The 15,608-nt window shown below is 51.7% G+C and overlaps 1 pseudogene; it reads right to left on the minus strand.

The window, feature by feature from the left end:
* Positions 1-8,538: 8,538 nt before the first annotated feature.
* LOC121833179 lies at positions 8,539-9,795 on the minus strand (annotated as a pseudogene).
* Positions 9,796-15,608: the final 5,813 nt, after the last annotated feature.

Genomic DNA, 15,608 nt, shown 5'->3' on the forward strand with positions numbered 1-15,608 from the left:
CGACGCGGAGAAGGGCTTCAGGCTGCTCGGCAGGATACCCGGCGTCATCGGTTGCATGGACGGGACCAGGGTCTCCATCGTCGGCCCGTCCAAAAACGACCCCACCGTCGCGAAGGCGGCGTACTGGTGCCGCAAGTACTTCTACGCCCTCAACGTGATGGTGGTAAGTACACTCATGTTACGTTGTTAAAACGGGCCCCAAATCTGTAGAAAAAAAATACGTATTGCCGATACGGTTTAAGTATGCCGTTCTATGACTGCGGGCTGTGGGGTCTCACGACTGCGCGAGCGCGTCCTTTACGTGGCATGTGAGCCGTAAGACGCTTCTTCCAAAAATAATACTTGTCTGTTAAAACGTGCAAGCTTCCGGAAAAAAAACAACAACAAAAAAAAACATTAATTTTGTTTCGAGGTAGTTAATTGTACCTTGCATCCAGAGGTGTTTGACATTCATGTGTCAGACAAAATAACTTAAATGGTTCTGAAATTGCGACTGCTTTGTGAACCATAAGTACAATTTACTATTTGTGGATTCAGGTAATTACATGTCAATATCTCTCTCACTTTCAGGTGTGTGACGCCGACTGCCGGATAATGTGCATCGACCCACGGTATCCCGGGTCGGTGCACGACTCCTTCGTGTGGCAATTTTCCTGGCGCCGAAACCAACTCGAGCAAGGGCAGCTGTTACGCGACGGCCGGTTCCTGTTTGGTGAGCATACTAAATTCATTCCTTACGCACACGGTAGCTCCCACTGCTTGAAAGCCACAGCACCACACACACTGTGCTTGTTGTGAGGCACACAGACAGAGTTGCTGGAACTCCTTGAAGTGAGACAACACCCAAACTTTGGCCATTAATCTCTGTTTATGTCCACATAACTCTCACACTCTGCAGGCTACGAAAGCCACACTACACCAATCTCACGACAGTGATAGACTGCGCAAGGCATGCAACCGCAGTGCGGGTCGCTGTCCGGTTCGGCCCACTCACTGTTACTGTCTGCCTGTACCCTCTTGCTGGTTGGTTTTTGCATGAAGTTGGAGCTCTTTCGCTGATCCCTGGGGGCTCGCCTGGTCGCTTTGACGGTCGCCAGTTTGTACGGAATGGGATCAATTCCTCCTTGGCCACTTGGGGCTCGCCAAATCTGTCCTCGGGTCGTCTCTATCCCACACACTGGATTCTTTTCCCTGACCCTTCCTCTTCGGTCTGCCTATATAGCTCCTCCTATTAGACTCTCCGTGTCCCAACAGTAACTGACTCCTTTCCGATCTAACCACCCCCTCTCTTTTCCCCATCTCCAACTCCACCGAGGATTAGGAAAGAGGTTCGTCGAACTGGCGCCTTATCCCCTTGCTTGCCAAAGACAAGGCCAGCGTGTTCTGCTCTGCCCGTGCCTAAGGTCACGGCCACACTCCCAAAAGCAAGAGAGCTTTTATCTGTCGGATGCTAGGGCCTAAAAATGCACTTGCATACAACACAGCACCCATAAGGAATCGCGCACACATCCCATACAACCCACCAGGAAAACACATAGTTACATGAAATAACAGGGAGTTTGCAGGCAAGCTGGTGCTAATTGATCATAATGTAAACTGATACTATAGTGCAGAAGTATTAACACACTTTTAAGTCACACTTAAGTTACATTATAATTGACATAGTTGCACACAGCTGTTTTTGCTGTTTTCTTGCCTTTCATTTTAAAAAGTAAAGAATGTAATATGTTCCATCCTCTACTTGTGCAGGTGACAGCGGCTACCCCTTGGAGCCTTGGCTCATCACCCCTGTCCCCTGGTACCACGCGACCTCCACCGCTTGCGGCCGGTTTAATAAGGGGCATTCCTCGATCAGGTCTGTTGTGGAGCGCTGCATCGGGCTATTGAAAAACAAATTCCGGTGTCTGCAAAGGCACCGGGCTCTGGATTACCACCCTTCAACAGCCACCGCCATTATTTCGGCATGTGCAGTGCTCCACAACATCTGGCTTGCATCGAGCGTGCCAGAACCGGAGTCAGACTCCGACCCTGAAGAGTCAGAGTTGGAGTCTGAGCCGAGCTCGGACGGTTCTGAGCCCAGCTCGGAGAGGTCAGCGTCGGCTCCCGAGCGGCTGGCACCTGACGGCCCTTCGGACGGCCTTCCGTTGGGCCTCTCGGACAGGGGGAAGGCTCTGAGGCAGCGCCTTCTCGCCCGGTTGGGAACCCGCCGCAGACGTGCCCGTGCGGAGCGCCACACGCAAGGAGTCCGCCGCCACGACGGTAGTCCCGACCACCAGAGACACCGTCGGGAAGCCCCTCAGCGCCCTCGCCGCGGTGGTGCCCAGCATGGACGCCGCCAGCGACAGGGAACCTCTCGCCACCATGACTGAGGTCCTGACCACCAAGGACCCCGTCACATCCTTGCCCTCAGTGAAGCCCTCCTCGTGGAAGCCGTAAAGTGCACACTTCGCTTCCTGCTTCACAGTCATGGCCGTCCACAAGCTACATACTCTCTTCAGCTCCTACTCCTTGTGAAGTTCGTCGCACGGCCAGCGTGCTGCCTCGGGATACGTGTCGAGTGCATCGTGGTGATATCGATACAGCCTTTTTTATTTTTATGAGCAGAAGGCACGAGACGCAGTCGACAGTGCCAGAAAAGGTTCGCAGGTTTAGTAGCCAGACCAACAGGTCATCTGGATTGCCCCTGCAAAGAACTGAGAATTAATTTAGATTACCTCTAGAAAGAAATGCTTGCTTTAGCAGAGGTTGCTTTCTTAGTTGCTGAGTGAACCAGGGATATTGTTGTCGTGGACATTGTTTCATATTACAAATGCTTCAAAGCGTCCTGCCTTCTGCTCCATTTCATTATCTCTTTTATGGCACTTCATCAACCTTAGGTGATTGTGTTACCTTAAGACACTGCACAGGTATTTTGTTTTGAAAATTGCTCTATTTCTTAAAGAAAAACCTCAGACTTCATGAATAAAAGTGTGACAACATGGAGTGTAATATTTCATTCATGGAAGCAAAACTGAGCATTGAATGGAACATTGTAAACAATTGGGCAATCTGAAGTATATATCACAGATATCTTGTTGAAAGGAAAAACAATATATATATTCTCTGACTAGCATAGCACCATATAAACACTGAACCACTCCGAAAGAATTATCACAGATGTTGGTCCAAACATTCTCATTTGAGCTTAGCAATAGCAAGTTCTCGAAAAATACAAAAGTTATTTCTGACTAGAGATGCACCATATAAACACTGGGTAATTCTGTAGAAATATATCACATGTTTTAAGGGCACTATGAAGCACATAGTCGGTAGATTGCATATTGTCAGACATATGACAATGCTACATATCAAAAGCATAAACACCAAGTTCAATGCTTAGGTAAGACAAAATGAATGTAGCTGCTATTGCAACCCATGACTAGACTGCAGGCCTTTTAAGTTCTCAATGAAATATTTCTTGACACCTGACAGGAATGGAAGAACACTTCCTATGGTTAGCGACGGGTTAAGAATTAAACGGAGGCTCCTCAAACCTCGTCCCACTTCAGCAGAGCAAAGGCTGGAGAGGAGCTTGCTTCCTCTCTACTGTTCGCTCTGCTAAAGTGCAAAGAGGGGAGGAGCTTCCACTTCCCTGTTAACCTGTTGCCGAGTATAGCTGCCGCTGTTCGTCAAACACGGCACATGGCTTGCTTGGACATAAATCCGTTGTTGCCCAGCCAATATTTTCTACTTCCTTCACGGGTCATAGCCAAGGAAAAAGGACTAACCGAGCTCTTGGCAATTGCTGTAATCTGACTATTGCGCCAATCTCAGGCTGCAAAACTAAATGGCCGGCTTGGCTATGTGGATTAAATAAAATAAATAAATAAATAAATAAATCTAATGTTCAGTTTCAGGGGGGGGGGGGGGTTGTGGCTGTGGCCAGGGCTGCGGCCAGGGCTGCGGCCAGGGCTGCGGCAAGGGCTTCGGCCAGGGCTGCGGCCGGAGCAGCGGCCGGAGCAGCGGGGTGAGCCGGGGCTGCGGGGGGGGGGGGGGACCGGGGCTGCGGCGGAGAGGTCAGTGGCATTGCGCGCGAGCGACGGGTGCTCACACATGAAGGAGAGTTGCTCCTCCTTCTGAGCAGCCGTCACTCGCGCGCTCCTCGTTGGTCCCGCCAACCCCTCCGCTGCCAACGGCACCCCCGGCTCCTCGTGGTCCAACCGGTCCGACATTTTGGTTTGAAGAAGGCGCGTGGCGCACATCCCGCGTAATATTGGAACAACTTTCTCTCTAGTTAATTCTTAAATGTATTGCAAAAGGATACAAAAAAGCGGTTTGTTTTAACAAAGCCCAAAAGGTTTGGATTGTTTTTCAATACTTTTACCTGTACTAGAACAGATGCGACGGCCAGCGACGCACAGGGTTGGTCGCCGTTCCTTCGCTAAACGCAGGAACTGCTCCCCGCGTCGTAGTAAATCCTACCCCGTATCCCGCGTGTAGAGACGCCTCAGGGAATGCGTAGCTCCTTCCGCTCGTCGGTGGTTGGCTCCGGATGTCGCTCAAACGGGTGACAGGTGTCAAGTGTGCGATGACGTAGCGGCGTCAAAGTGGGCAGAGCCGCCACGTGAGTGTTGCTAGGATACGTTTCTCCTTTCCATTACGTCACTTCTTTGTACCTTTTCTCAAATGTCCAACCTAGCGATCCTGGGGTGCTATCCCTTACAAAAAATTTATATCTGGCCAGATCTGAAGATTTCAGATATGGCCATATCAAAAATTGGGCTCATATAACCTGATATGGTATATCTGCGAGATATAGCCTCATAATGCCAGATATAGCCTGATACCCCTGGCCAGGTATGGAAATCCCAGATCTGGCTAAGTAAGCAAATTCCAGATCTGGCCAGGCATATCTAAAGAACACAAGCATGAAATCAGCACTTTATATCTTTTTATTGTCTACAATTCTCCCAAGTGCCCCGGCCCACACTCGGGGAGTTATAGAAACGGTGCTTCTTCAGCTGTTGAGAAAATTTTATTCCACAAAAATGCACGCTCGCTGCACGCAACAAACATATTCAACGTTCTCGCGGGGGAGTAGTCTGTAGTATTAACTAGAGTTTAAGGCCCATTAAACAGTAAAAAGTTGATCATGACGCGACCCCTCACCACACAAAGGTAGCGGCACGACCACCGGCGGAGGAACTCTTGTTCGCCCAGGGAGAACCGCTGGTCGTCCAGGTAGGCGGTGAGTTCTTTTCGGATGTCCCACAACAGCCGCCACAACGCGCGGCGTCGTTGTCGCTGGGCCGTCGCGACACAACGGTTTCGCCACAGCACCCACTCACATATTGCCACTAGTAGCAGCGCAAGGGCGCACCGCGGGCGACGGCCTTGTGTGACGTATACGTCCACCCCGAGACCTCGAAACGAGCGCTGTATTATGCGCCATAGGCCCCTCGCCGGTACACACTCTCTCACGACGTGCGCGTTTGTTTCTATTGCACCACAATTGACACACTGTGCGTCCCGTACCACTCCCCAGCGGAAAAGCCTGTCTTTTGTTGGGAGGACACCCCAACCCTTTAACCATTCAAAGTCGCGCACGTGGTCCGGCAGCGTGGACGACGTCAGTGCCAGCCACGGGTACGGCTGCACCGTGCCCGGCGGCGGCGGGGGTTAGTCTGCCACCACTAGGCGTTCAACAAGCCTAGACGCCGGGGCCTCGAGTATCTCCTCTCGTGACACGTGGACGCTGAGCCTGTCGAAGAGATCCGCGGTAGACCTGTAAAATGCAGGGGTCGTCTCCGCTCGGGGCCGAAGAGGGCTCGGAAGAGAGTCTCCCAAAATACGGTTAGTGGCGCCGAGGGAGTAGAGCGTGAGTGGCCGTGCTGGGCTGTCGTGGTCGTCAAGGATTGCCAGGGTTGTCTTCAGGGCCAGTATGGGCGCTGCCAGCTCGATGCACGGAAAGCTCCACCCTCCTTCACAGCGGGGGAGGCATAAGCGGGAGCGCCTCACGAGTTCTGTGCGGCTGTTCCAGAAGAAGGTAAACAACGCCGAGCGCACTTGGAGGATGAAGGGGCGCGGCGGGAGGGCTACGTGGGCCACATGCCACAACCTTCCGCAGAAAACCGTCTGAACAAGGTACCGCCGCACAGCCATGGGGAAGTCGCAATGGCCAGCCTCAGCGGCCTTCTCTATGATCTCTTGACGCAGGTTGGCCCAGGTCTCCCGAGCCACGCCGGAGGCGTCGTATGAGATTCCAAGAATGGTAACGGACTGGGCTCGCTGCAGAGATGGCGGGCACGTGGGGGGAGCCCCGATACAGAGAGATTTGCTTTTTTCAGGGTTCAACCGTGCGCCGGAGTGGCACGCGTACTCGTCGAAGAGTCGGAGGGCCTTCACCAGGCTGTCTTCGTCGTTCAGGTAGAGGGTCACGTCGTCCGCATACGCCTAGACGCGAAGCTCACCGGACCAGGTAGAGCAAGTCCGCTTATGCTGGGGTGCCTGTCGACTTCAACCAGGAAGGGCTCTAAGCTGAGGACGAAAAGTACCGGGGATAGCGGGCACTCTTGCCGAACTCCTCGCGTTACCGGAAAGCGTGCCACTAAGGAGCCATTCAGGAACAAGTCACTCCGCAAGTCACTGTACAAGGCTGCGGACAGCTGAGCACTCTCGTAGGAGAAGCCAACCCGCCGAGAACACCAAGCAGGTATTGGTGCTCGACGCGGTCGAACGCCTTGGCTTGGTCCAACGACACGAGAAGCCCGTTCGCACGTCGGGAGCGTGTGAACTCCAGGATGTCGCGAGTGAGAGTCGTCAAAGTATGTATGCTGCGGCCCGACACCGAGCACGTCTGTCGGGGGTTTACCAGCTCCGGTAGGAAAGTTTGCAGACGCGAGGCCAGGGTCGCCGCGAGGAGCTTGTAGTCACTGTTTAAAACGTTATCGGGCGCCATCCCCCGGGGTCGGCATGGTCACCACCCTCCTTGGGGATGAGTAGGATCCGTCCCAGCCGGAAGGATGGCGGTAGGAGGAGGTCTTCATAGTAGACCCGCACGACAGCTGTAAAGAAGTTACCGAGAATGTGCCAGAACGTGCGGTAGAACTCCGCTGGGAGACCGTCCGGTCCTGGTGCGGAGCCGTTCTTCATCCGCTTCAAAACGTTCCACAGCTCGGTCGCGGACGGGGGCCGCCGCAGGCCCGCGTCATCCTCGGCGGAGATCTTGGGGAGGCCGCTGAGGAGAGGGTGCGAGGACACCGAATAGCGATCAACCGGCGCGTCCGACTGGGTTAGCGATCGGAAGTGGGCTGCGAAGCGACCATTGGCAAGGTAGCCGAGCGACCCCGATGCGGAGGGCGTCTGCTGTCTTTCAAAGGCTTGTAGGCTTGTGCGATGGGTGTAGCGCAGTACCTGCGGGTGGACCGACGGGCTCCCCTGAGCCTGCAAGACAGTAGCCGCCGTGGAGTCCCACCGAAGGTATCGTTCGTAGCGTCTCTGCAGCTGGTCGAGGTACGCCCTCATGAAGGGGGTCACGGCGCCCCCTCGGCGGACGATACGGATTCGGAGGATAGTGTCTTGTAGTAGCCCTCGATGCCGTTCGCGGAGGTGCCGTCCCATCAGAGTGCTGAAGTTTTGCCATTGACCTTTTAGGCGGTCCCAAGACGCCGGCTCTGGGCGCACGCCCACTAGCGACTCCTTGACCAGGTTGCCTAGCGTGCGGCGCGTGGTCTCGTTGTGGAGGATCCTGGAATCCAGACGCCACGGACGTGGGGAGCGTGCGACGGCAGAGTCGAAGCAGAACTTGATGAGTAGCGGACGGTGATCGGAAATCTCTTCTGGGCACGACGGGAAGTCCACCGCAGTACAGGTCTGTGGCGCGGCAGATAGCGTGCGAGGCAAGTACAGCCGGTCTATGCGACTTCCCGAAGCCCCTCTGTTCCACGTCGACTGGTGGGTGGATCCATGCAGTAAGGACCATCCATCTACGAGGTCGAAGTGCCTCACAAGCCGCCGAAGTTCACGGGCGGACCAGGTTGAGCGACCCTGACGAGGACCCCGTACGTCTGCGTTAGAGTCCAGAACGCAATTGAAGTCGCCGACCAAAAAGCACGGGCCCGCGTCGAGTAGATGCACGTCCAGGCTGCGGAAGTACTCGTGCTGGAAGGTCGATACAGTTGGTACGTAGACAGTGACGAGGCGAAATTTTCGTTCACCGAAGAAAAAGTCCAAACGAAGAGTCCTTCCCTCCGTATCAAAAAGATAAGTGGCATTGCGCAGCGGACTGCGATTGCAGACAACCACGCCCCCGCCTGTCGCGCGGCGCGGCGCGTAAGAAAAAAAAGCAGTCACAGAAAACCGGGCTTCGAAATCCGCAACGTCACGGAAGCGGGCAAAGTTGGTGTCTTGCAAGCACAGAAGATCGCAGTTCTGCATCCTCGCGAAATGCATCACTTCAGCTTGCTTCGCTGGGTTTCGAAAGCCCCGCACATTCAGGGATAATATGCGAAGTGTGGCCAGTATGAAGTGAAAAGGGGGATAGGGACGCCGGCGTGTTGCTTAAAACGTGGAGCTGTCGGACGATGCTGGAGAGGTGTCCCAACGCGAGGGGGAGGACTTTCGCGGTTTCTTGAGGCACGTGGCTCGTGGGCCCCCACTGTCAGTTGAGCGGGAACCGCTGCTCCGGAGGGGTCGCTTGGAGTCCTCGTGCGTTAGTCGGGTCGAGTCGGACTCCGGTGTTTCAGTTGTGGTCGTATCCATACTGTCGGTCGGTGTCTCTGCGGGGCCACCTGGAGCGGGGTTCTCGTTGATGACGAGGTGGTCGCTGTCGCTGGACACCTCGCCATCACCCGACGCTTGGCTCCACGCTGCATAGGCGGTGTCGCTGACAATAACCGCGGCGGTTCGGACAGAGTCCGTCGCTTCGGCTGAAGTCACCCCCGAGCCGGTCGGGCTTGGCTCAGGTGGGGCGGGTGGGGGCGGCGACGGAAGAGGCGGTGGTGCGGCCGCGGCTGCGGCGTCAGGTGGTGACGGAGGGGCGACGGTGGAGACGGTTGGTACGGCCGGAGCTTCGGGGGCGATGGGACGGGTCGCGTTTCCTGGGTCCAGGGCCGGGAAATCGGTGGCGTAGTTTCCGGTGACCATGGAGGATTAGCTTCTCTTGGCCGTGCAGTCCACAGTCGCGTGGGTTCCACCGCAGCGTCCACAGTTGGCAGTGCAGCCCTCGGTTGGGTGCCCGAAGACACCGCAGCGGTCGCAGTAGCCCGTCGTACACTGTGCCCGGACGTGGCCCTCCTGTCTGCAGCGTCGGCATACGTGCTTCAGGCCGCGGTAGTCAAAAGTAGCACGATGTCCGGCGACGCGCTGGAAGTTGGGCAGGGGGTTAGCCTCTTTCATCTCCATGCGGATGAAGCGGGTTCCTGTATTCAATGTCGCCGTTCGGTGGTAGGTTGCGTAGGAGACGTCGATGACTCTGCCGTAGGGGGCCAGGGCTTGGACGAGCTGGTCGTTGCGCACAAACGTCGGCAGGAAGAGGCAAGTCACATTCGTCACCTGCGGACCCGTCGGCACGATGGGGACTGACTGGTTGGCGATGGAGACGCTGCCGGCCTCACGAAGCTTGAGGGCGGCTGCACGGGTGTTGACGACGACTTGGAAGTTTGTACCCGCTAGGTGCTGCGCCGAGAAAATTTCGGGCAGCCCCACAATGGCGGATATCCCATCAATGAGATCGTCCGCCGATGTGCCTACTGGCACGACAACGTCGAAAGCGTGCGCTTTCGGTGGGGGAGAAGATTCCGTCGACGCGGCCGCCATGGCGGTTCGCACCCTCGCCGGGGCGCTCGACGACACGTAGCCAGGGACCGCAGAACGCAGGCCCCGGACGAGATGCAGCCAGGAAACCATGAACTCAAGAACAGCGACGAGATGTTTCAGCTCCCTAGTGATCGCTAGTTTTGACCAATTTTATGGTCACAGAGTTTCGAGTGTAATTCCTAGTCACCCTGAACACGCGTCCCATAGGGCTCAAGGACCTGTCCCATCACTTTTAAAATTTCTCGTCAATGGCAGCGTTTATGATACTGTGCATTCTGTCCAACCTTCAACCAGGCTGAGCTGCCGAAATATCTTACAATATTATCATTCTCGTGATTGTTGTTTTAGCAAGAATTACTTAAAGGCTGAGAAATCACAACAACCGAAACCGGGATTTAGCTCGAAATTCAGCGTGGCTGTTTATAGCATTTTTAGCGTTTCTAACTTAATATCAGCATCTTTAAAGCTGCACGAGAATGATAATAATGTAAGAGATATGTCTGCAGCTCATCCAGGTTGAAGGTTGGACAGAATGCACAGTACTGACATTGGCGGTAAATTTTAAAAGTGCGATTACAGGAACTCAGGTTTTTTACGACACTTGTTCAAGGTGACTCCGAATTAAACTCAAAACTGTGTATAACCATAAAATTGGTCGAAATTTTCGATCACGGGCAGCTGAAAAATACCGTCCCCACGATTCCTCGAGTACAGGCCGAGGAGCTTGGGGGATTTAGCAAATTGTCTACTCGGGCGTAATGTAAACACTTTGAAATAATTAAGCTACATTGAAATCCTCATGAAAATTAGGACATATAATTTCACATTTAAAATTGTCAACGCTGAAGTTTGAGATTATTTGTGCTTATATTTAGCTTGCGATCAATGAGTCATTTGCAGTTTGCCAACAAAGAAATTTTTTCAACTTTTTTTTTAACTTTTAAATATATTGAAAACCGGCCGCCAGATAAAGCTGTATATACGCCAGATAAGGCTGTATATATGCCAGATAAGTCTGTATATATGCCAGATAAATCTGTATATATGCCAGATAGGTCTATATATACGCCATGTCAGTCTGTATATACGCCAGATAAGTCTTTATACACGCGAGATAAGGCTGTATATAGGCCCTATATAATCATGTAATGTCTGATATGGCCAGATATGGCCCAGATATAAGATTTCCATACGGGATGTTGTGCTTTTTGGACCGCTTGGAGACTAGGGAGAAGGAAGTGACGTCAACGACACAGCAAACACAGATTGGGTGTTGATTTCGTTTTCTTCTGTCAACATCCAATCTGCGTTTGCTGTGTCGTTGACGTCACTTCCTTCTCCCTAGTCTCCTGGGAGTGCAAAAAGCACAACTTAGCACCTTAGGACACAAACTCTGCGTTCTTGAGCGCTTTTCGGTGTATAATTTATTAATATTAAATCGATGAAGTGAGGGCAACTAAACGTTTCCAAGCATTTTTTTAGTTAGTGTAGTTTTCATACTAAAATGTCCTTTTTGTGAACTAATAAAAAAAATGAAGCCTTGTTATTTTGTGTTTTTAATATATGCGCGTGGGATAAAAAAAAACAACAGTAAACTGGGGGTAGGCGCTGCTACCCAAATATGGCACCTAGTGGTTTCAGCATTTGAAAGCTTTTGTTTTATTGATGAAAACCCTAAAACTGATCCAGCAGACGGGGCAGTGTATGGTACGGGATTAGTCTAAGGTTCGTTCACCCATCAAGGAATGCTGAACCAAACACTTTAGTGTCCATATTAAGTGGCACACGCTCTTTACACGAGAAAGCACCGGTCGGCGTGCGCGAGCACACGCAACGAAATGGACGTCATCATCCTCCATTCACGCTTAAAGAGATGCTGAACCGATATTTGAAATCTCATAATTATTGGCCGAGCGGGCTTCACGGGATGGTACTGTACCTAAAACGATATTCAATCAGACGGATGGGGCCCGAATTATTGTATTTCTTTGAATTAAGACCGAATCCTTGGCCGGAAGACGCCGGCGAGAGCGAGTCCTTCTGAGAGCAGGCGTAGCGGAACTGACGTGCGCATTCTCGGCGCCCCCAGCGCCCCTGGTGCCTCCGCGCATTCTCCTCGTTCGTTGGTGCTCGCCCTGATTCTTCGCTCGGCGGCTATTCTCAAAGCGGCTGGTACTAGTACCACGCGGGCAGAGCCCGCGTTGAACTAACAATAATAAACGCCACTCGGCTTAGCACCTGGCTTGGCTTGGCTCCGTCTGTCTTTTGAGGCGAATGAGAATGCGCACTTCACGAGGCGAGCTTTCCACGACGCTCACCAGGGGTCGCGTAAAATTGTTTTTTTCGTGTTTATTTAATTTTATACGCCTTCTCGCTCAAAACAACGTCATTTAGAAGTAAAGGATATGCTATGTGTGCCATTACGACCAAGAATTTCCACCCAAAATTTTGGTTCAGCATCCCTTTAAAGGGGCCATGAAACGAATTTTGGGTTGGGATGAATGATTTTAAATTGGTACTTTACAAATCGCATATCGTTTACTTGGCCAAAAGAAAGAGGATAGAAAGTCAAAAGCCAGCTTTTCGGAACGAACATTTGAATATATAGCCGACTGTTTTGTACCTTCTTGCCTTCAAAAGCTCTCCGACTTTTGACTCTACTACATTCGCGGTTCCAAAAGCGCGTCACCGGCGCCAAACTGACGTCAGCAGAGCCCAGCTCACGCATTGGACACGATAATTGCGTCACTCGGACGTATGCGCTCGTCAAAAATCAATCCGTCGACGAATATTTGGATTCGCGTTCGTGGCCAATGAGTGCCCTGACGGAACTTATTGTCACTGGGGACTGACAAGTTCTATGGTGTGCATAAAAAGCACGGTGGAAGGTAGAAGTCATCGCACCGGTGCCGAAGGAATGTCACGACCACGTGATATCACAATTCGCATTTGATTTGAGGATTAAAGCTAAGAAGGAAGAAGTAGGAAAATCGCTTCATGACCCCTTCAAGATGACAGTAAAATGAGTAAGCTCCGGACAAAAGAAGAAAACGAACTGGCTTTTCGTCGCCACAGTGGAATGTGGTGTAAAAGAAAGGCGATTGATTGGCCTAACAAGCACGTAGCTTTCCCTGGTGTAGATAAAAAGCCTGTCTTCATTCTCCTTTTCTCAGGAGCCCATACATTTCACTCTGATACTAAGAGTCTATGAAGGACTAAGACATCTATTTCGTTGTGTCTGCTCGCGCACAACGGCGGTTGCTGCCCCGTGGACAGATTGTTTGCCACCTATGATGGACACTAAAATGTTTGGTTCAGAATCGTTTTAAGCTGAGACTAGAGCCAAAGCCACAACCCTAGCCCACGGTTCTGGCTTTGAGAAACGCCTTCCTTGCACGAGCACTCCTTCGGTGGACGAACGTTTGAAAGCCGAGTCCTCGGATTTCGTGCTTAGGGCATTCGCTGCAGTCTCAGCTTTAGTGTAAACAATATATAGCAGCATCAACAACTTTACATAACAAAAAAAAGTTTCGTTTCCTACCATTATTTTTTTTTCTTCGTAAGCCTAAAGTTCCGGAGTTCGAGCAAATAAACGCGCTCCTTTCAATGGCTTATTTACGCTAATTCCTTTACGTCCGAAAAGCGTTCAAGACGAGCCTGTAAATGACAAGGCCTTAGCATGACGTCATCTATAATGTATCCTCGATTGGCGCCAAGAGGCAGATACGCTGAAGCTCAGCCAGAGACGAAGCAAAGCGGGAGACGTCTCCGCCTTTGTGTCAACACATGCCAGCGTCGCATACCGTGTGAGGCACTGCGGGATGCGATACCGGTGGTGCTGACGCAAGCTAGGCAGCGCTGCGTGGATTCACGATGGTCACGTTAGGGAGGGGAAAAAACAGGATTTGTCTTTTAGGTGGTATTAGTCCGAGCCCCAAGAAGTATAAAAATTATCAAGATTATAATATACAATTTTAAATGATTTAAACGAGATCGTTCGCTCATTGGCTATTACCTTACGGCTAATATAGAAAATTGACAAAATATTTGTTGTGTGCGTGACTGCGGAAATGGTAACTGCGCGAAAGTGTTTCGCCTAGGAGATATCGGCACTTTTTCTCACTTTTCTTTGAAACACGAGGATTAGAGGTGCCGAATTTGACAGCTTAACAAAGTTACTCTCAATAGGCCCTCTCAATAAAACTACTCGCATTGATCAGAGCCCTCAGATTTTTAGAACAACACAAAACATGTTGGTAGTATTAGTGAAAGCCATAATTGAATGCGTTGTTTCAAGCGCGTCCTCTGCACTGTCGATATGTGTGAGGCGGTGCACACATTGCTCGCCCTGACGTCCCATCAGGGGCCATCGTGAAGCACATTGCTGCTGCGCGCGTATCTTTGCAGCCTATATTTCTCTCGCTAAATCATTTTTCTTGGCAAGAATATCTAAAAACTACCATTGGTACGGTGCAATAAGGTTATGCGCACGCTATGTATATGTACGGGTGTTCCTGGAAACAAAACAATTTTGCAGAGCCATGCTCTTGCGCTCGTGCCTGAGCCAACAACGTGCGTTTTCGGTGTTGGCTTTTTTTTAATTTCTAGGGATATTTAGTGGAAACCATAGCTGTGGGCGATAGAGATTTGACTGCGCTGACACCGAACTGCCTCAAGTTTCATTCCACTGTACCAAAGCACTGCTCCTGGAACAGTGCAAATGGCTTCGCCAACACCTGAATGAGAAGCTCCGTCCACACAAAGCAAAATTCCCTCCACGCCCATCACCCCTCTCCCCCCTCTCACTCCCGCCTCGCATCCCCCCCCCCCCCCCCCCCCCGCAGAAGCCTGTTAGTGCTCGAGCAGCCCTTTTTGGTAAACTGCTACTCAGTGGAAGATGCACCATTTTGAGACGGCAGAAAAACCGATGCGTCTATGCACTTTTTCGGAGTTTATAAAAACAAGAGAGAAACATGCAAATTCACGGGATTGCGGCTATACCACCTAGCAGACAATCCCTGTGCACTTCCTTACAAACGCCCTTACTAGTGGATCGACGTAACGCCACCTACTTTGAGCAAGCATCGCCGTCAGCGCCTCTTGCATCGTCTCATAACGCAGACTCGTCAAAACGGCATTCGCGTCAACGCCGGAGACACGCGTCTGCTGCTCTCTGGCGTACACTCGTCGAGCTTCAACGCGCTTTCCTCTTGGCGTGTGTCTGAAACAAACTGACGACGCTCTCATGCATGGCCCTTGTCTTTAGGGGGTATTGGTTGTACCCACATGCACGAGTTCGAAATTTGGGAAAGGGAGCTACTTCGCATGCCCAGAACATGTTCCTCAGGGCAGTAGACAAAGGGGGCACCCCACGGATGGCGATTATTCGAATATTCTATATTTAGTAAAACGTTTCTTTGTCACAATGGGGTTGCCATCTTCTTCTGCAAATCTCAATCTACACATAAAACTGAAAGGCTGGAAACACAGCTATTAACGGCTCTAATACCCTAGTTACACGAACGCTCTCAACCGTCGTTGAGCCTACGACAGTTGATTGAATCGCGATAGGCCGGAGTTGCACGGCGACGCCGACTGTCATTGAGCCGCTAACAATCACTGCGATTAACTGAGCTGGCCTATCTCCGCTAACTGATGAGATGGCGGCGTCCGCTGCAATGCCGGCGTTGACCAGCGCCAGCAAAGCAATCGGTACTACGGAAGATTAGGGGAGGAATGTAGAAGGTATTGTAGCAGCAAATATTGTTGAAAGAGGTATGTATCGGGGCCTGAAATGCCGCTAAAATGATAAC

Source organism: Ixodes scapularis, unplaced genomic scaffold (assembly GCF_016920785.2).
Source record: "Ixodes scapularis isolate PalLabHiFi unplaced genomic scaffold, ASM1692078v2 PGA_scaffold7__128_contigs__length_106722199, whole genome shotgun sequence".
In the NCBI taxonomy this organism is placed as follows: domain Eukaryota; kingdom Metazoa; phylum Arthropoda; class Arachnida; order Ixodida; family Ixodidae; genus Ixodes; species Ixodes scapularis.